The following is a 21,554-nucleotide window of genomic DNA, read 5'->3' on the forward strand; positions in this document are numbered from 1 at the left end:
ATCTCTCTAAAACAGAAATAGTTAACAATTATAATCAGAAGTAACGAGTTAGAGGACAAGCATGAAGTCGTCAAGAAAGAAAAAAAAAAACTCTACCAAAGACATCACCATTAAATGCAATAGAGCATGCAGACACAAATAAAGCATTATTAATTACAAACGAGAATATGTGCTAGGCGAGTGAGTGAACAACTTTATTCACTTCCCGCAGGTTACCGGGCTGGTTCCCACCTAGGAGCTGGTTGAGAGGTCATGTTTCTCAGCAGCTTCTTCGGCCTGCTGGATCGCCCAGAGTTGATTATCTAGTTCTGAACTGAGCAGCGCGGTCCGCCAACGCTCCCGTAGGTCCTCATTAAAAGCCGCCTCTCTCGTTTTGCAATTAGTGCTGGACACTCCCAGAGAATGTGCGCTAATGTGGCCCTATCACTACAATACTTGCACGAATTGGTCATATACAAGTAGGGGTAAATTTATTTCATAAATACGGGATTATTGTAGGTGCCTGTTTGTAATTGCCGCCATTGAACGGACTGGGCCCGGTTGAGCTTAGGGTGAGGCGGTGAGTATTCCCGTCGTTGAAATTTATGTTGTTGGATAATGTCGTTGAATTTGGTAAGTCTATCCCCCCCCTCCCACTCCTCCACAAGAGAGTCCGTACGGGAGGTGTCAACCAAACCACTGACGTTGCCCGGAACGTGACACCTCGAGCCACGTCGTGCGCCACCTCGTTAAGATTGATCTCCGTGTGGTCGACGATTGTGTGGTCGGGAAACCGGAGAATGCATGCAATTTGGTCGTCAGAGCGGGTTTTGCTTTTCGTAAAGACTTTCAGAGCCGCTGGAGAAATCCTACCATTTGCGAAATTTCGGACTGCTGTTTGTGAATCACTGATAATATACTGGGCATCGGTATGCGCTATGGCGAGCGCGATAGCGACCTCCTCTGCTGTATCCACGTGTTTTGATTGATTGAAGCGCTGGTTATGCATTTGTGCGTATGGTCTACCACCGCAGAAACAAAATGGCGATAGTTTCGATAGCGCGCTGCATCGACGAAGACCGCCTTCTTATTTCTTCCATAAGTTCGGAGCATAATTTTGGCTCTACTGATTCTTCTACCTTTGTTGTGATCAGGGTGCATGTTCTTTGGCAATGGTGGTATCATGAGTTTAGTGCAGATTTCGCGTGGTATGTCGCATTTCATACCATGCTGTGCATAGTAAGAAATGCCGACACTGCCGAGAATTCGGCGACCTGCTTTCGTATCGCTCAAGCGCTCGTACTGCGAGATCTGTTGCGCTTCAATTATTTCTTCAACCGTGTTATGAAGGCATTATTTAAAAAGGAGTTCCGTGCTGGTACTGTACCGAAGCCCTAGCGCCTGTTTGTAAACTCGTCTGATGAGTGCGTTAAGTTTAGCTCTTTCCACCACGAACCATTGATGGTAGGCAGCGGCATAAGTAATGTGGCTGAGCATGAAGGCGTGCATAAGCCAGAGAATACTACATTTCTTCATGCCCTGATGTTTATTACTTATTGTTTTAATGAGTCGCATCGTTTGCGCAACTTTGGCTTCTAGTTTGCGGATTGTCTCATCATTTGTGCCTTTGCTTTAAACAAAAGTCCTAAAACCCGTATTTTATCGAGTGTTGGTATGACGCATCCATCAGCTGTTTTCTGGGTAATGTCTGTGTATGAGCTTGTTGGACTATACTTTTGGGGTGGTATGCCTCTGAGTTTGGGGTGGTAAAAGAGAAGTTCGGACTTCTCCGCTGAACACGAAAGCCCTGTTCCGCGTAGGTATTGTTCCACTACGTTTACCGCTTCTTGTAGCCGTTCTTCTATCGAGCCATCGCTGCCATCACATATCCAGAGGGTAATATCGTCAGCATATATGCTGTGATGAAACCCGGGAATCATGGACAGTTTTGAGGGCAAACCGAGGAGAGCTAAGTTGAATAACATAGGTGATATCACGGATCCCTGTGGAGTTCCTGCAATTCTTGTGGGTATCTCAGATGATGTGAGTGTGCCTACTTTGACTACAGCTTGTCGGTTTGTTAGGATGTTGCGAATATAGTTATACGCTCGAGTTGCGAGATTTAAGGGGTTAACCTGTTGGAGTATTGTACTGTGTGTATCGTTATCGAATTCTTTCTTAAGATCTAAACCTAGTATAGCTTTGGTTGAGCGAGTCTTGGTGTCAATGATTTGGTGCTTCAATGAAAGCAATGTGTCCTGGCATGAAAGGTGCCTTCGGAAACATAACATAGTGTACGGAAGAACGTCATTGTCTGCAAAGTAATATGTTAGTCGAGCTAAGAAGGTTGCTCCATGAGTTTACCTACGCAGGAAGTTAGAGAAATGGGTCTAAGGTTGTGAATGTTCAGTGGCTTCCCCGGTTTGGGGATAAGAATAATCTTGGCAACTTTCCATTGTGGGGGTAAACGTCCTGTGGTCCAGCATGCGTTAATGTAGTCCGTAAGGTGACTAATAGATTCATAGTCTAGGTTACGTAGTGTCTTGTTCGTAATGGAGTCAAAACCAGGAGCGAATTTGCTAATAAGTCGGTGTAGTACAGCGCGAATCTCTGCTTTCAAAAATTCCTCGTGAAGAGTTGCATTTGTCTGACCGGTATAATCTGGGTGTAGTTGAGGAGTTGCTTGGGAGATATGTGCGTGTGCTATCTCTCGCAAAAGTTCCTCCTCTGTGTGTAATCATGGATGAGCTTATTGATATGTTGACGGTAGACTGCTTTGTTGTTCTCAGGGTCTAATACATGACGGAGAAGGAGCTATGTTTTTCCGAAACCTATTCGCTTGTCCATAGAGTTGCAAATGTCATGCCACTGTTGCTGGCTTGATTCTTTAGCATGTGTTTCGATCTCTCTGTTTAGGAGTGCTCTACGTTTCCGAAGGTTCCTGTTTATTTCTGGATTTTCACCCCTTTTGGAGTGATTTTCTCGCTTCCCACATATGTAGAAGTCGGCTATCAATCTCCTCAAGGTGCGCCTCTGGGGGCACTGTTTGTGTAGCGTGATCAATGTCCTGCCCTAAAGTGCTGGTACAATGTTCAATATCATCGATGGGTGAGACATTATTTTCTCGTGACTTGCGGAACTTGGCCCAGTCGACTAGCTTATGTTGTTTTCCTGCCGGTTTGGGAGGGCGCCCCTTTGATGTCGATATCGATGATGTAGTGGTCGCTACCGAAAGCCTCTAGTGTGTTACGCCATGCTGTTGTGGGTGCATGTTTGACGAATGTGAGATCTGGTGTAGTGTCCTTGATAGAACTGGTACCGGCACGGGTAGGCGCGCTTGGATCCGTGAAGAGAGTTAAGCCTTCGTTCTGGGTGTCAAGCCCGACATCGCGACCTTTTGGGTGAGCATAAGAATATCCCCAAGCTGTATATGGAGCAATAAAATCGCCTCCTATTTAATGGAATTAGAACCAGCGATGTTGAGAGCGCTCTTAAAGAGAGTGTCAAACCTGTGCTATTTGTGTTTAGTGTTACTGTATATGTTAAGTACGAAGAGGCTAGCGTGTGTTTTGCGGTGTGGTATGAGTTCAATTAGATTGTTATCGATGTGCCTAATTTTAGTATCGTGTTGTATAACAGTATGGTCTCTATGGACTGGGGTTGTAAGGGTGGTAGTATCTCCAGTGGCACAACTAATGTGTGGTACCCTGCTAATTTGGCCAAACTGTGTGACTCCTGTAGAATAATATCTGGCTCATTCTTATCACGGATCTATTGTGTTAAAACAGCTTTTTTATTCGCGTAGCTTCGACAATTCCACGGCCAAATGTTGTACGTAGGTTAATTAGCCATGGTGAGAAGTGGGAGGTGTACATTTTGCCGGCTGAATCGAACCGGTGGGTGGTGAAATGGGTTGCGATGGTTAAGGTCCGGGTGCCATTCCGTTCGATGGCTGCGAGGAGGTCCACGACTGCACTGCTATCATTCTTTGGTTAAAGTGCTTATTTTTCTGTTGCAATATTTGAGTAAGCGTATCTACACAATCGGTGAGTGTAGGTATGAGGCGAGACGTTGTGGTCACCCACGCACTGACTTCTTTAACTGATTTCATCAGGTCAACAAGAGTGGGATCACTGATAGTAGTGCGTGTACGTCCGTCCTGACTATTCAGAGTTTCCGCTTTGCGTTCAAGGGGCGGGCGGGGGGTCGCCACCTTTTCCATTTGTTCCAGAGGTGTTTCAGGCATAATTTGTGGGGAGGAGGGTATTTACTGGGGGTGGTTCTGAGTTCTTAAATTTACGAAGCTCCTCTTTACGCATGCGGTTTTACTCGCTTAAAACATTCATTTTCTGATTGCATTTGCTTGGGTTGAACTATCTCTGACTCTAACTTTTTCAATGAGTTTTGGGATACGGCCTTCTCAGACCTATGCTGTGTTCTCGCGACCACGTGTGCCCACCTCGATTCGTGGGGTCCTGGTGTTCGGCTCAATGACCTGGATCCAAACCTTGAATAGGTGCGGTATTTGGGCCGACCCCGGCCTCCTTGTGGTCGAGGAGGAAGAGTGTCCTGCTTATTTGCATCGTTGCTGCTGGCTGTAATAATTAAAGCCAATGTCGTGTAGGCTTGGGCGAAACATGTTGGTGCTTCCAGTGGTGACACGTCACAACGTAAGGGGTCTTGTAGCGTGTCCTGCAGGTCCTGTTAGCCGTCTGGTGGTTGCTTCCGCGGAGTTGGCATGTGGGTGTACACTGGTGGTCTTCCGGAGGGCTCGGCGCCCCGCATCCTCGACATATACGATCTTGGGGATTCGGACACACATCCACGCGGTGTCCCAGTCTGCCGAAGTTATAACATGTATCGACTTGTTTCCGGTATAGGGTGCATTGCAGTAGAGCTCCACCGTAGCGAACGTACGTCGGTACCCTGAATCCCTCGAACAGCACAATAACTGCCGTTGTGTTAGTCAGCCTTTTAGCAGCCAATGCCGTGGCATTTGTGGGTGCGACAACGCTGGCGGTTATGTCGCGGGCGCTATCTTTCAGGGGCATGCCGCGTATTACGCCTTTGGAAGTATAGGCCAGCGCTGCCTCGTAGGCACTGTTGTCATACGTGTTCTTGCCGACCGTGATGCGGGTTATACGTTGATATTTATTAGCATGTGCCTCGATGAGTGTACTCACGACGATGATATTTTGTTGTAGATTAGGGCAGACCATGTCCTCATCTTGAGCTTCTTTCGGGATTTATTCTGCTTGGTAGACCCTGGTTTCTATGCGGACAGCTCCGTGATCAGCGACGCGGAAGCCCCCTCTTGGACGTATAATTATCTTGTAGTCGCCTCGAGGTAAATGTGGCATGCGACTTGCTTTGATGAGTTGTCGTAGACGCTGCTCGCCTTGTTTCTTGTTGTAGTGGCCATCTGTAGTCTCCACGGGGGGAGCCAACGCTTGTCCGTGATTTGACTTCCGTGAGCCTGCTGTCCGCCACCCTGCGTTTTCTTCGAGATCATCACTGGAGACCTCTTCAGCATTCACAGTGACTTCCATTTTGTTAGAAAAAAGAGGCATTTTAGGCGCTTCGACCGGTGCTTCTTTGCTACCACCTATCTGCTCAGCAGCGTTCGTGGCAGCAGCAGCGGTGGCAGCCGTGCATGGGCGCGTCCCAGCTCTCGATCCGTAGGCTGCGATGTTTAAAGGCCGTGTAGAAGAGAAAACTTGACTTCCCACCTTGACTGCGGCGTGAGATGAGTCCTGGTGACGAGCTGGATCTTGTGGTACTAAATACTTGTATGCATTCGGTGATTTTCACTGCAAACTCGTGCGTTGAAATCAGCTGACGCGAACACGCGTCCGCTCGCTTCTACAATCGGAATCTATGTGCTAGAAGTTTTAAAAACATATCTATGGATGAGCATTATATGACTTCATTGCTCAACGAATTCCATTCATTGATTGCTCTTGGGTAAAAAAGCTATACTTAAAACAATCGGTGTATACAGCAGCTGCATGAATAAATATTGAATGACGACGTCTAGAAGTATCAGTATGAAAAAATGTCAAAATATTCAGCATACCTTATACTAACACGGTCATTGCTAATGAGGTTCTTTCGTGTTCGGTCCTAGCTTGAATCGTGAGTAGCTCCGCTACTACACACAGTTGAGATGAGGAATCTGTCCACCGATCTTTAATAAATATAAGCGGGACTGCTAAACGCTGAATTTTTTCAATTTTTGATATGTTTGTAACTGTGAATGGATCGCAGACAATTTTTGCGTATCCAAATATTGGTCTAATCGGCGTTTTTTAAGCTAAACATTTTGTTTTTTGTGTGTCCGTGAAATTATCTCGGGGTAGTTTTCTACTGTTTGTGGCCAGGACGGGATTATTCCGAACCAAGACATATCGGGCCAAATACGAAGGGGTAGACACGGTATGCAGTGCGTGTGGCGAGGAGGGGGAAACTGCCGAACACTTGATAATGTTCTGGAAATAGCTTCAACCTATAGTTCAGGATCATGGTATAGAGTTTTTCAAAGCACTGGTGTTTAGGGACAAACAGGGAAAACTAGACTTTGAACGGGTAGAATTACCTAGACGGCGGTTATCTCATCGGTGGCTAAAGCAAGGCAAGAGTTCAAATTAAATACTTCACTGCGATCTACCAGTTCTACACTTCACTAATTAAAGAAAAAAAAAGTTAAATCTAGTTTCGGTTCACTAAGTATTATGGCTAGGTGGCGTTAGCCGCCGCCTAATCTAAAGAGTACAGCCATATTAATCCATCCATCGATATAGGAAATCACCTTATATATATATATATATATATATATATATATATATATATATATATATATATATATATATATATATATGAAGAAAGAAAACTGGCTGAAAAAATAACTTGTCCAGAGCAGCAATCGAATCTACGACCTTCGAATAACACGTTCGATGCTCTAACCACTGAGCTATCATGGCAGCTATACCCCCAGCCATTTTATTGTGTTTATATGTGAAATTCAACGTGTGAGTGTTAGTCAGCGCCATATGTGACTATAGCGGCGAGTGTGGAACACCCTTTTATGGGCCTGTGGGGCGTCACGTAGCACGTGAACTTAATACGAGCGTGCAGCTGACCAATAGTCCCTCGTATATAACCTAACGGCACAAAGTCTGCCAGTACAAGACCCCTGTTATTGAATGAGGGAAAGAGGTGTATACCTAAGGGCTTGTTTTTTACGTGTTTTAACACAATAATAATGAGATCTATCAGACAATAGTGCCAAGGAATGTATAGGGGAAGTTATTAGAACAAATGTATTGTAAATAAAAAGAAAGAAATGTGGCTGGAAAGATAACTTGTCGTGAGCAGGAATCGAACCTACAACCTTCAAATATCGCGTTGGATGCTCTAACCACTGAGCTATCATGACGGCTATTCACCCAGCCACGTTATCGGGTTTCTATGTGAATTTACACGTGGGAGTGTCAGCCAGCGCCATCTGTAGCCATAGCGGCGAGTGTTCAACACCATTTTATGAGCCTGTGTGGCGTCACGTAGCACGTGACCTTAATACGAGCGTGCAGCTGACGAATAGTCCCTAACGGCACCAAGTCTGCCAGTACGAGACCCCCGTAAATGAATGAGGGAAAGAGCTGTATTTCTAAGGGCTCGTTTTTTACGTGTTTGACACAATAATAATGAGATATAACAGACAATAGTGCCAAAAAATGTAGTGGGGAAGTTATTAGAATCAAGTAATGTAAATAGGAATAAAGAAAAGTGGCTGAAAAAATAACTTGTGAGCAGGAATCGAACCTATGACTTTCGAATTACGCGTTCGAAGCTCCAACCTCTGAGCTATCACGGTGGATATTCCCCCAGCCACTTTATTGGGTTTATATGTGAATTTAAACGTGGGCGTGTCAGTCAGTGCCATCTGTAGCCATAGTGGCGAGTGTGCAACACCATTTTATGAGCCTGTGTGGCGTCACGTAGCACATGACCTTAATACGAGCGTGCAGCTGACGAATAGTCCCTCGTATACAACCTAACGGCACCAAGTCTGCCAGTACGAGACCCCCGTTAATGAATGAGGGAAAGAGCTGTATTTCTACGGGCTCGTTTTTTACGTGTTTGACGCAATAATAATGAGATATAACAGACAATAGTGCCAAAAAATGTAGTGGGGAAGTTATTAGAATCAAGTAATGTAACGACTGAAAATAGCGCTAAAAAACGAGGACACAAGAAGAGGACACACATTCTCCCAGTATGAGACCCTCGTTAATGAATCAGGGAAAAAAGTGTATTCCTAAGGGATCGTTTTTTTGTGTTTTGACACACAAGTGTGGCGGCTTGGGCTATAGTTGGTATGGCATGACGGTAGTTATAGCGCGAGAAAGGTGTCCTTCTTGTCTCTTTGTCTTCGTTTTGTTCTCGCGCTATAAGTATCGTTTTGACACATTAATAATGATATCTAACAGACAATAATGCTAAGGAGTGTATAGGGGAAGTTGTTAGAACCAATGTATTGTAAATAAGAAGACCGTTTTGAACCCATATACAAAGTTTTGAAATGGATCTGAAATTTACCTGATTTCTGTGTGGCGAAAGCAACGAGGAGACGGCGGGAAGTAGGAACTGAGAGGGAATAATCTTAGCCAATGCTGAAATCTGTTCCTTTGAACTTTTCGGCATTTTAGAGGGTGTTTTCTTTGGGTTTGTAGAATGTTAACCTGACAATTATCCGGCGGGCACGATCATTCGTGTGGCGGCCGAGTCGATGCGCTTGGTCAATTTCTTTCGGCTCAATTTTTATTTTCAAGTGTTCAAGACTGTGGTTAATGATACGTTCTTCTGTTTCAATATTTGTTTCTTCGGCGTTAGTATCTGGAAGGTTATAGAAGATTAAGTTGTTGCGGCGTGACTGGTTTTCTGCGTCATCCAGCTGTTTTTGAAGTTCGGAAAAGAAGTGTGTGGTTGCGGTAGTATCGGCTTGAATTGCGGCAATTAGTGACCACAAAGTAGTACATGCAGATTTTTCCTTTCCTCTTGAGCGGCGCGACAAACTCAAGAATAGAATGGAATGAAAAAACTTTATTTCGGTCCTGCAGAACGCGCTTAGCGCGTAGCGGGCGTCTCCCACGTAGGGACCGACAGGGAGTGCCTGGCGGCCGCTTCGTGGGCCTGCTGGACAGCCCATTGCTGGTCGGCGAGAAGTGAGCTCCTGAGGGACCTCTCCCACTTGCTTGAGGTAGAGTGAAGAAAAAAATTACCTTATACGATAAAGGTAATTATGAGGCCATAAACAAAGAACTCGAAAACTTCTTTCCAGACTTCGAACATAGCTTTCACTCCCGATCTGTGAGCGATAATTGGGAGATTTTAAAATATAAAATGAATGAAATAATTACCAAATTTATCCCCACAAAATCATTTCGTAGCACGGCGCAGAAACCCTGGTTTGCAAGCAAACTAAAGAGACTAGCGAATAGAAAAAAGCGCCTTTTTCGCGCAGCAAAAGCAAAAGAGACGCCTGAAGCATGGGCGAAATACAACGCAACCAAAAAAGATTATGCTACCGCTATTAGTAAGCAAAATACACATTTTTCAACCAGGATTTACCAGGCGTGCTAACCGATAACACACGTATATTATGGCAGATCGTGAACTCTCGGTCTACCAGCACCATCCACCTTACTAATGATTCCGGTCACATGCTCTCAGACGATCAATGTGCTGATGCTTTTAACAGCACATTTTCATCTGTATTTACTAACGAATCTAGCGTACCTTCCTTTTCTACCCCGTTGCTGTTGACATCCTCTATGGGCTCAATTGTTTTTTTTGCGCAGGTGGTATTTCAAGTGTTATTCAAAACATGAAACTGTCCTCATCAAGTGGCGCCGACAATATTAACTCAAAAGTGTTAAAAAATATCCATGACATCAACGCCACATTTTTGTGCTTGATGTCTGTGCAGTCGCTCTTCACAGGCATTCTTCCAGATGACTGGAGCATGGGCAAGATCGTTCCCATCTACAAATTAGGTGATAAAAACTGTCCATTGAACTACGGTCCCATTTCTTTAACAAGCGTCGCGTGCAAAATCATGGGACATGTCATCTACTCTCAGATTGTAAACTTTATAGATTCCAAGAACTTTCCCCCTAGCCAGCAAGGTTTTAGGAAAGGATTCTCCTGCGAAACACAACTAGCAATATTTCTTCACGATCTGCATGCTAACCTTGACAACAACTTACAAACTGACGCAATCTTTCGAGATTACGCAAAGGCATTCGACACAGTACCCCACCAAAGACTAATGCTAAAACTATCCCAGTTAAACTTAGACCCTAGTGTACTAAATTGGATCAAAGCATTTATAACTAACAGTTCTGAGTTTGTGCATGTCAATAACAAATCTTTTGCTTACCTCAAAGTAACATCAGGCGTACCTCAAGGTTCAGCTCTTGGCCCCCTCCTGTTTCTAATACACATTAACGGCTTACCCCTCAGCGTATCCTGCAAAATTCGCATGTTTGCAGATGACTGTGTAATCTATCGGACAGTAGCTAACACTCACAACCAACATCTTTTCCAGAACGATCTTAACAACATTCAAGAATGGTGAGATAATTGGCTTTTGTCTCTTAACCCTAACAAATGGAAACTTGTTACGTTTACCCGCCGTCAGAATCCTTCCATTTTTTCATATCCTACAAGTATCCTACATCCTACCATCCTACAAGTATCTAGGTGACACATTGTATCCCGATCTCACTTGGGATGCACATATTACTAACGTCATTTCATCGGCAAATAAAACTCTGGGCTTCTTGAAGCGTCACCTACGTCATGCACCAAGACATGTGAAGTTGCTGGCATATCAGTCCCTCATCAGATCGAAACTCGAATATGCCTCCCCCATATGGAACCCACCCCAAACGTACCTCATTAACGACCTCGAATCTGTCCAAAATCGCGCCGCTCGATTCATTCACTCACAGTACTCATACGACATCAGCATTATATCCTTGAAAGCACAATCCGGTTTATCAACCCTCTCTGTTTGCCGCCGTATCGCCACCTTATCCTCTTTCGTAATTTTTTCATTCTTCTCTCAATGCAGCTCCGTACATCCTCCCCCCGACATACATTTCATACCACACAGGCCATCCACTTCAAGTGTGCCGTTAGCGCAACAGAACTGCCACTTTTTCCGCTTTTTTCCCCGCGCCGTTGTTACGAAAGACGGCGACGCCAACACTGTCCGGAAGACGCCACTGCTTCGAACTCTGCCGGGAAGGTCACCAGCCGTTTGGTAGCGTAGGTTTCTCAGCTCGCGACTGCTTCTGTGCAGAGCTGATAGACGAGTGGACGAGACGACGGTGAGTTAAACAAGGTTTATGTACAGCATATATACAGAGGCGTTACGAATTCGGCACTAGGGCCGACAACTTAGAGACTCGAAGAGCCGAGCTCTCTTCTCTGACACATAGATCTACTCTCGCGACGTGCCGCAGGGCTTTTATATGCACAGGGAGGATTCTTTGAGTTACCATATGTCCAACCAGAAGCGCCGCTGGCCGTGAGGTCAGAATCCTCCAATGGTGTCACCGCTGGGTTGCGTCATTCTCGTCGAATCCGGAGCCGCTGCGCGTGGTTGCAGCCAAGGACCAGTGACGTCGCCATGCATTGCGTAATACTCGCCAGACAAGAAGGCGCCTATTGCTGCAACAGGCTCGCTGTGCGTGCGCGACAGAAAAGCACGGCGGCGTGATGACGCCGTTGAGTTGTTCGCGTCAGGCGGGCTCGCGTTCTGGCCTTGACACAGATTGCCTTTTTCAGAGACATGGACGTTCGGTGTGGACTCGCAGGCATAACAGCAGCCCCGCCACCAGACAATGTGCCGGAAAGACGAGATGCTTCCACGTGGCTCGTCTCTTCTGACGATCTTTAGTCTCGGCACTTGTCGATGGTTCTGCAACTTGTCCAGAACGGTTCGACAACAGACAACACACGACACAAGCAAGTGCTCTCAGTCACCCGACAGAACATCAGACAAAGTATATTACAACATATACCTATCTACGTGTCTATCTGAAATTCGTTCCCTCTACATCAAGAGGCACATGTGGAACACAAGACTCTTAAAATGAGAACTGATTTTTTTTCACGTACAACAACGTAACAAAATAGACTATAGCATAAAGTTGGCTCCTTGAGCTCATTCTGGACGAGAGCGCTCAGCTAAGGCCGTGATGGGGACAAAATTTTGCCCCAAATCGCCAGCGAGAAACCAAAAGGTGGAGAAGGTACTAACTAAACGCACGGCTCAATGCGTCTGCATTACAGTTTAGCTTTCCTTTTCTTTGTAGCGAACGTCAAAGTTGCGCTGTTGGAGTATCTTGCTCCACCTCAGTAACCGGCCACTTTTAGGCGACGATACCTATGCGGTACCAACAGCTGCTCATACTTGCGACGTTGCACAGGGGAACAACGATACGGCTTGCTACGGATTGGCTCCTCACCAGTTCGCTCAATAGGGAGTTTTAGTGCTGGGTACCCAAGCGGCTTGCGTACCCAGGACGTTGGGGTGGCGGTATTGCGCATGCGCGAAACCCCAAACAGATGCGTCGCAAGATCGCTGGGGCGATGGGGCCATGCGTCCGCGCGGTCATAAACAACGCTCGCTGCCACCACTGGCCTCCTAGCAGAGATAAACTGCTCGGCGCACATGCTGGCGTATCATGTTACCTTCACGGCGAGCAAAACCGAGGCTTGCCAGAGCCACCACTAAGACTTTTAAGTTTTAAGCGCAGCCCCGCCGCGGTGGTCTAGTGGCTAAGGTACTCGGCTGCTGACCCGCAGGGCGCGGGTTCGAATCCCGGCTGCGGCGGCTGCATTTCCGATGGAGGCGGAAATGTTGTAGGCCCGTGTGCTCAGATTTGGGTGCACGTTAAAGAACCCTAGGTGGTCTAAATTTCCGGAGCCCTCCACTACGGCGTCTCTCATAATCATATAGTGGTTTTGGGACGTTAAACCCCACATATCAATCAATCAAGTTTTAAGCGCAAATATTATAGTGGCTAGCGACAATACAAATAGCATGGCACAAAGGTGCGAAATCTCGGACAGCATCAAGGAGGATATAAAAACCTGCTGGAGTGGAAGCCGCCTATGCTTACCCATGGGAGCGGGTGAAGCCGCGCCGAGCCGCCGGCGGCCATCTTGGCAGAAGCAAGAAACAGCCGAGTACAGCTGCGCTCGCGCTTATCTAAGCAGCAGGTGCAGTTTCTCGCGTCTTCAAAGCAATAAAAACAGTTGTGTCAGGCTGCAAGCATTTATTCTGCTTTTTGGTGGCGAAATGGCCTACGAAAACGCTTTGAGAAACTCGAAAATGGAAGAACACAAACACACAAACATTAAAAATATATGCGAAAAGTATAGCCGAAACGAGCAGTGCGGGGAGACTTGTACCAGCCCCTTAGTGTTCGCTGGGATGGGAGGGCTTCGTTGAACTTGGATCGTACATACTCGTACGCGGCTGGACTAAAAATGCAAAGTCAGTGCAAATGCTCGCAGCTCAGGTGGGTACTTGCCCTTCTGCTCATTGCCCACCCTGCAAAGTAGTTGCTGAATGTCATCCGAGAAAACAGATGAAAACACATGCGAGCCTTCTTCTGACAAGAGTTTTCGCTCTCTGATTTCTTTGATGATTTCTTGGGTGGTTTCATTTCTCTTGACCAGCCTTCGTTTAGTTTGCTGCAGTGTTTTGACCTTCTTCTTCAACTGGGTTATCTCTTCTTGTGAGGAAAGGACCTTGTCTTTGTAGAACTGTTTGGTTGGCGAGTCTTCAGGAAAATATTCAGCTCCAGGCAGGTCGCACAACCCAGAACACTCAGGACCAAGCGGGGCCGGGAAATCTCGAGACTTGGGGTCGGGACGCTTCTGTTTTACCTGGGTTTGAAAGCATACGTTTTCTCAGACGAGCTAAAATGGCAGCAAACGCAAAAACTAAATGAAACCTCACACGTATAATGTGGGTACGATTAAGCTACACATTTTCTTTGAAAAAATAATAAATGTATTAAGTAACAAGCTTTTTCATAGTCGTGCACGAGACATTGTATGCCAGCAAAAAGGACATGCATCCGCTCTGGTATAACTTTCCATTCGCCGGATGTGCCTTTAAGTATTGAATTGTAACCACTGTCAGTATGCTGTAGATGTCAATAATGTTTCTGTAGTAAACATTTCTGTATGCCAATTCCTGCTTAAGACCTGGTAAACAGGTCAGTACTAATAAATAAATAAATAAGTATCTTGATCACCAGTTAAGCCGAAGGTGAAGCAGTTACCATTACCGGTAACTTCACCTTCGCCGGTGGTGTCCGGTAACGCGGTAAACGGTAACGCAAACACGGTAACGATATGCTAAATCTACAGCTACTCCTCCACAGTACCGCCAATTCTCGGCACGCAAAAAATGCCACGTATACCCGCAACAACATTTTGTGGAACAAGTATTATGTAGCGGCCGTAACGCCACAAGCGTTATGCACGCTAAACATTACGCTTCTCGTCCAACGATGTCAGTAATACTCACAGGTTTCTGCAGATAAGGCGGAAAAGCTGGAAACGACGTGGGCACATTTCCCACCCGCAGTCGCGTCGTTTGCCCAGTGTGGTCAAAGCACTCAGGATTGAAATGTACAGAGCACAGGCGGTCTCCATCCTTAGCGCGCCACCCTTCACGGCGAACTGCCCGCTCCCAAAGACTCCGAACTTCTGCATTCTTTGGAAACCTGTCAAGAAATATACGACAATCAACTGCGGCACACGCACACACAATGCCATTTTGCTGCTCTTTCATGCGCGGGCCTGCAAGCAACTACAATGCGGCTGAAATGACCGCGAGTAGAACACGCTAAATTTCATGTACTTACAGGTGAAATGTGAGGCCACAACCTTTCTTCAGCCTGTTTGTGCATCCGTAGGCAACGCAGGAGGTAACCATTATCCAAGGGCAAGACTTGCACTCATTGAAAACTTTGAAGAGAACAGCGTGCACCAGCAACGAAGCGTGGAGGCGACACACCGGCAGCGCGCTTTCTGCCTCCGGCAAGATGGCTGCCGCTGGCGTCACCTGACGGGCGTCGCTTCCACTCCAGCAAGTTTTTATATCCTCCTTGGTGTGACCTAGAGTGCCTCGATGCGCGCGCCCCCGCTTAGAGTGGTGTCAGCCTTTGTAAGGGCAGGTGCCGCCTCCTCAGCCTTAGCGGCGACATGGCCGCCATTTTGACGCCACTCAGTCACTTCTGCGTGTTCGCTGCGCCCGAATAATTGTGCTGGCGCTCACTTTTCTCCGGTTTAATGCGCTCGCTACCGTCACCGTAGCGGGTATTGCGTGCCGCAGGGCACTAATCATTGCAGAAACTCTGGAAGCTGTATCGTTTCCTAAGAGACCCGAAATGAAGGCCTTTTCAACAGTGAAAATCAAACATGACAAGTGGCATCCGATAAACAGATCATCTATTCACAGCGTAAGTTTCCTGCCGGTATTCCGCATGCATAATTTGTGCCGGCACCAATTTCGTGTAAGCAACAGACACGCTGACGGCTGTATGCTTGATTCTCGTGTGCATGAATCGCGTATTTGACTTCGTAAACATTGCTTGCTGCTCTTGGTTGGTACTGTATCTGCCCTTCATTCTTGGTTTCACTATGTGTGATGAGAACTTTATCATTAAATATACATTACACGTGTTTTTTTGCAGATGATATCCTTGTTTTTTTTTCGTAATATTTATTTGTGGGAATAAAGCTTTGCACAGCGGTGGTGTCGTACCCAATGAAGTTGGAAGAGTGAGTGTACGTTCCGGAATCACCATATGATCACGAGAGATGCGGTATACATTGGAGGACTTCGGAAATTTTGAACAGGTGTTTTTATGTAACTTGCACCTAAGTTCAAGAACTCCGACATTTCATCTCCATCGAAGTGGGGCCACTTTGGCCGGAATTCGATTACCGACCGTTCAAACGCCCGAACCATTACAAAGCCACGCAGGTTCTTTCTTTCTACGATATTTTCCTCGGTTTAGGTACGCCTTCTATGCTGGTGTGATGACCCTTGTAAGAATGTGTGCAGTTCATTTTTTTTTCATTGTTCCTGTACTTCAAGTTTTCTTTTCGTCTTGTCTCGAATCATTACGCAATTGATATTGTTTTTTTAATCATTTACGACCACTGCGAATCAACTAGTGACAGTACTCAGTGAATTCTGCCATGGGGCGTATAATTTGAATTGCTTCTGGCAGCGCTACATTAATGCGCAAAAATAAATTATTTCTACACTGGATGATAATAGGGGAAACGGCAAGCGTGAACACACGCACACACACACACCGTCAGTATTTAAACTCTTTCAGCATGCATTATTATTTAAGTAAATACTTTATTTATTAATACTGTGATCTATCAGGGATCATACACAAGTGCTTATGCAAACTGTACTCGCGAAGCGTCCATACAAAGAATATGCATGAAGACAAGACGAGGCACCGCTGTGTAGAATGAACACGCTATGTCGCAAAAAAAAACAAAAAAAAAACAAGTCAAGTTGTGCGATGAGAAGATCGTGGAGAAATAGTTATTGCAATAAGAAAGGCATCCGCCTCAGTGGTACCGTGGTCCCGGTGCTCGGTTTCTGACGCGAGGCTCGCGGTTTCGATCTAGGCCACGGTGGTCTCATTTTGAAGAACGTAAAACACCAGAAGCCCATTTACTGTGTCAGTGCAGGCAAAAAAAAAAGAGATTAACGAAATTGCCGCAGTACTGCAATGAGGCGTGGTTTTAGAATGTAAAAGCCTCAGATAATAATTAACACTACCATGAATGGATGGATGGATGGATGGATAAGGCTGTACCCTTTAGATCAGGCGGTGGCTAGCGCCACCAAGACGTAATACTTAATGAATCAAAAACTAGATTTATTTTTTTCCCTTAAATAGTGAGGTTGAGGATTTGTACTTTGCAGTGAAGGGTATAATTTTCACTCGTGCCTTGACTTTAGCCACCAATCAGATAACCTCCTTCTAGTTAATTCTACCCGCTTAAAGTCTATTTTGTCCTCACTGTCCCTGTTCCTCATTGCCCTCACTGTTCCTAACAAAGAAGGCATATATATGACACCACCGATATAGATTTAGAATCCCCGCTGTGGTGTCCGGCGTAGGGATTTGTTTTCAACATAAAAGAGTCAGCGTCTGCCACTAGCGCGTAACTCATGCGCAAGCCGCCAGCTTACATGAAATATGTGCTCCCTGCATGCATTCAGGCAAAACTAACTCTAAAAGATGTCCAAGCTCGCTAGCTTGCACTTGTTTCCGGGTGTATCAGGGCACCGCACGCGCGTTGCGGAATACGCTTCGCATACCGTTGAGTTGAGGTGGGGAGGCGCAATGGCGGCGGTCGTAGCAGACGACGCGGCTGTCCTTACTCTCAGCGGAGCGCGCGGGCATTAAGGTACCCTAGTGTGACCTTCGTGGGGCTTCCGTTTGCGTGCGTGCCACCGTGGCGCCAACTAAAAGGCATTCGGGTTGTGTAAGCTTGGGAACGCAACGCCGCGCGCTACCAAGCCCGGAAGGCCCTAAGAGAATGCGTACCCAGCTCTAAAGCTCTCTAATATCGTGTTAAATCACCGTCGTGTTTCCTGGACGGTCCGAAAACACGTCTTCAAACTCGGAAACAATCCTTCTCATGTCCTCCTTCTGGACTTCACTTAACCTAGGCTCTAGGTTCAACTGCTCCAAGATTACCTCTGATCCCCTTTCGATTACATCACTAGAACTCAAAATTTCTTCTACCTCTTCCTCTGAAGCATTCAACAGCAGATTTACGACTGCTTGACGTTGAACGTATGGTTTCATCAAGTTACTGTGGTAAACTTGGTTTGGCCGCCTTCCTAATTTCACTTCATAATTGGTATAAGAAAGCTTCGATATTACTTTGGCGGGCCCTTCCGAATGAACCTCAAGCTTGTTCTTTTTGGACGGCCACAGGAGCATTACCTGACTTCCTACTTCAAAAGCGCGCTTCTTCGCCGATTTGTCGTAGTACTCCTTCGACAACACTCGTGCAGCTTTCATGTGGCTTTCCACAAGATCTTCGTTTTCCCAAGCCTCTGAAGGAGGTCTAGAACATACGCAACTACATTAGGGTCCTCATCAAATCCTTCCCAGGACTCGCGTAGCATTCGCAATGGTGTTCTAAACGCCTGCCATACACAAGCTCTGCAGGGCGAAAAGCAGTGCTCTCATGAGGAGCTGATCTCAAAGCGAACATAGCCCGAGGAATACACGCTTCCCAGTCGCATTTGAGCTTGTAGCAAAGAGCTCTCAGTATCCGTTTCAGAAAGAAATGCATACGCTCTACCATATTAGATTGTGGGTGATGCACCGAGCTGTGCACTACTATTATTCCACATTTATCCATAAAGGTAGATGTAAGGAAGCTGGTGAAGACAATACCATTGTCGCATTAGATTTCAGAAGGAAATCCGACGCATGCAAATATAGATAGCAGTGCATCCACGACATGAGGTGAATCGAGCTCCTTAAGTGGTATCGCTTCAGGAAATTTTGTGGCTACACAGAGAGCCGTCAGGATGTACCGAAACTTTGCCTTGACTCTGGCAATGGCCCGACGATATCAATTACTAGGCGCCGAAAAGGTTCTGTGATAATTGGCACAAGCTTCATGGGTGCCTTCCACTTGTCCATGGATTTCCCCGCTCTCTGACAAGTGTCGCATGAGCGTACAAAGTCTTCGATATCCTTCCAGCATTTCAGCCAATGAAACTGAAGGGAAACTCTAGCCTTGGTCTTTTTTATGCCGAGATGCCCTGCCCATGCGTTTTCATGCGCCAGTTCCAATAGTTGGCGACGATACTTTTGAGGCACCAAGAGCTGCTCATACTTGCGACCTTGCGCATTTGTGTAGCTCCGATACAGGAGCCCTGCTTTCTAAAAAAAAAGAAACATTCTTTTTCTTTTTTTCCGAAGTTTACGCTTTGCATTGGCGCTTTAATCGAAAGGTCCCCACACTGCTCTCGAATGAGCGTCTCTCGATCAACCCTGGACAGCTTACTCCAACTTTCCGCTACAGGCGAGAGCGTTGCACCCTTCTCGCTCCGACTCTATGGCGCCGTGTCGTCTCCCCCTGCTACGGAAACCGCGCCAGTCGCTTCGGTGACGGGCCGCTCGAGTGACTGCTCACATGACTCACACAGAGAATTTCCTCTTTGAGGTTTCGTCGACTGGCCGCCAAGGTAACTTGATGGTTCACCACATTGAACAAGATAGAGCTCCTGCGAAAGCTTCCGCGCTTGCGATCACGTGAGGGCCATGTACGCTAAGTTGGGGAAGAACGATTTACCCTGCTCTTCGAGAAGCTGCTCTGAGTTGTTAGAGAAAAGATAAGGAAAACGATCGGGAAGCGTGGAAGACACAGCCGCTTCGGTGCTAAGCTTACCGAACGGGCCTTCAATGACAACCGTAGTGATTGGTAAGCAAGCACTCTGCTCCTCGGCGACTTGCCTGATCCACGCGCATTCTCCTGTAAAGTCATTCGGAGACGCCAATGGAGGACGGACAACGTCCATGGTTGCCGCTGAGTCTCGAAGTGCTCGCCACGTTTTCCCATTCACACTAATTTCTTGGAGATACGGCTCTAACAACCGCATGTTCTTTTCAAATTCTCGGATTGTTGCCAAAGCATACTTTTGCTTACAGTTTATCGCGATGTGCCCTTCCTTTTGCAGTTGTAGCATATTCGCTCCTTCCGCTTCATTTCCGATTCTCGGATAGTCGCAAAGTTTTGCTTACAGTTTATCGCGATGTGCCCTTACTTTTAGCAGTTGTAGCAAATTCGTGACTTCCGTTGATCTGGTTTCTTTGAAAAGCCCTCTTTCCTTTCATCCTTTTCAACGCGCACTGCCCTGCTATGCAACTTTCGGCGAGTATAATATTCCTAAGCTAACTCTGTTGCCTTGTTTAGCGGTACTTCACCAAGTTTGTCCTGCTTCCAAAGCTTGGCATCCTCCTCGATGAAGCGGTAGAATTGCTCTAAAGCAATGCATTCTACAACTTTATCGCGATCGTCATAAACACCTTCGCCCTTGAGCCATTCATTTAAATTGGCTTTTAGACGAAACGCGAAGTTAACGTGTGACTCGTTCCCCTATTTAGGATACTGGAATCTTTGCCTAAAAACCTCGGGTGACAACTTATAACGTCTCAAGAGCACTTCCTTAATTTCGTCATAGATCTCAAATGCTTCCCTCGACAAGCAAGTTATCGCGTCGGACACTTCGCCGGGAAGAAGAACTAACAGGTTCTGTACTCAAAGAGACCGCTCTAAAGCATTTCGCTCACAGACGTGTTCAAACTTGACGAGATACTTTGCCATGTCCTCGCCTACTACGAACGGTGGCAGTTGGTCCCAAATTCTATAACCGCTGACCTGAACTGTCGAAGAAGCTACGCTAGGCGCCTGTGAACACTGCAGGATTGCCAATTCTATTCGTTTCAACTCGAGGTGCTCCTGTCTCTCGGCCTCCTCGCGGCGTGCTTTGATATCCGCCCAGGCCTCATCGACTTCCACAGCCGACACTCCTCAGTAAGGCGCCGATTGCTACGACGGGCTCGCTGTGCGTGCGCGAAAGAAAGGCACCGCCACGTGATGACGCCGTTGAGTTGTTCGCGTCAGGCGGGCTTGCGTGCTTTGCGTGCTGGCCTTGACAGAGATTGCCTTTTTCAGAGGCATGGACGTTCGGTGTGGACTCGCAGGGATAACACTGCCAAGGACTGGAACGACCTTCCCTGCTCCATTGTTTCAACCACCTGCCCATCATCCTTCGCGACAAATGTTACAAATCACCTGTGCTGCGGAAACTAACGTGTTCATATGTTCTCTTTTCCTGTGTATCCACCACTTTTGTAATACCCCCCAGTGGGGTCCTAAAGGAAATAAAAATGAAAAATGAAAGAAAAGTGGCTGGAAAAATAAATTGCCTTGAGCAGGAATCGAACCCGCGACCTTCGAATAACACGTTCGATGCTCTAACCACTGAGCTATCACGCCATTTTTTTCTTTATTACCTGTTTTTCTTTACAGGTGTTCACACAGAAACATGAATGATACAATACACTGGGACCAATATTTGATCCGAAGTGCTCACATTAAAATTTTTTCAGGTTGCACAATTCCTCTAACATTGTTAGCCAGCTGGGAGGTTCTTCTTGTTGTTTATACACCTCAGTGATATAACGAATATTTGCAATGAATTTCTCCGGACAGGACATATGTTCTGGTCAAGATGTCTGTAAGCCATTGTGATCTGCCAGATGCTGTGAACGCTAATTAACATAATCATGTCGTATGGTATGCCGTCGTCATCATCCACACAGAGAAAACGAATGCCATGGCTTGTAATGGGGAGATCTTTTTTCAATGTTCTTTGAAGGATGTCCCAATGAAAGACAGCGTCCCAGCAATGAATA

At 46.3% G+C, this 21,554-nt stretch overlaps 1 protein-coding gene and 1 long non-coding RNA gene across 2 annotated transcripts in view; one reads left to right on the top strand and one right to left on the bottom strand.

Moving 5' to 3' along the window:
* The window catches only part of LOC119162992 (carboxypeptidase M-like), a 1,476,599-nt gene that overhangs the window by 299,144 nt on the left and 1,155,901 nt on the right, over positions 1-21,554 (top strand). The window lies entirely within an intron of this gene.
* Positions 9,062-13,141, bottom strand: LOC142784033 (uncharacterized). The gene is made up of 2 exons (XR_012888570.1): positions 10,421-13,141; positions 9,062-9,232 (listed from the first exon to the last, which is right to left on the bottom strand). It is a non-coding gene; the product is annotated as an uncharacterized LOC142784033 (long non-coding RNA).

The sequence above is a fragment of the Rhipicephalus microplus genome, unplaced genomic scaffold (assembly GCF_043290135.1).
Source record: "Rhipicephalus microplus isolate Deutch F79 unplaced genomic scaffold, USDA_Rmic scaffold_13, whole genome shotgun sequence".
NCBI lineage: Eukaryota > Metazoa > Arthropoda > Arachnida > Ixodida > Ixodidae > Rhipicephalus > Rhipicephalus microplus.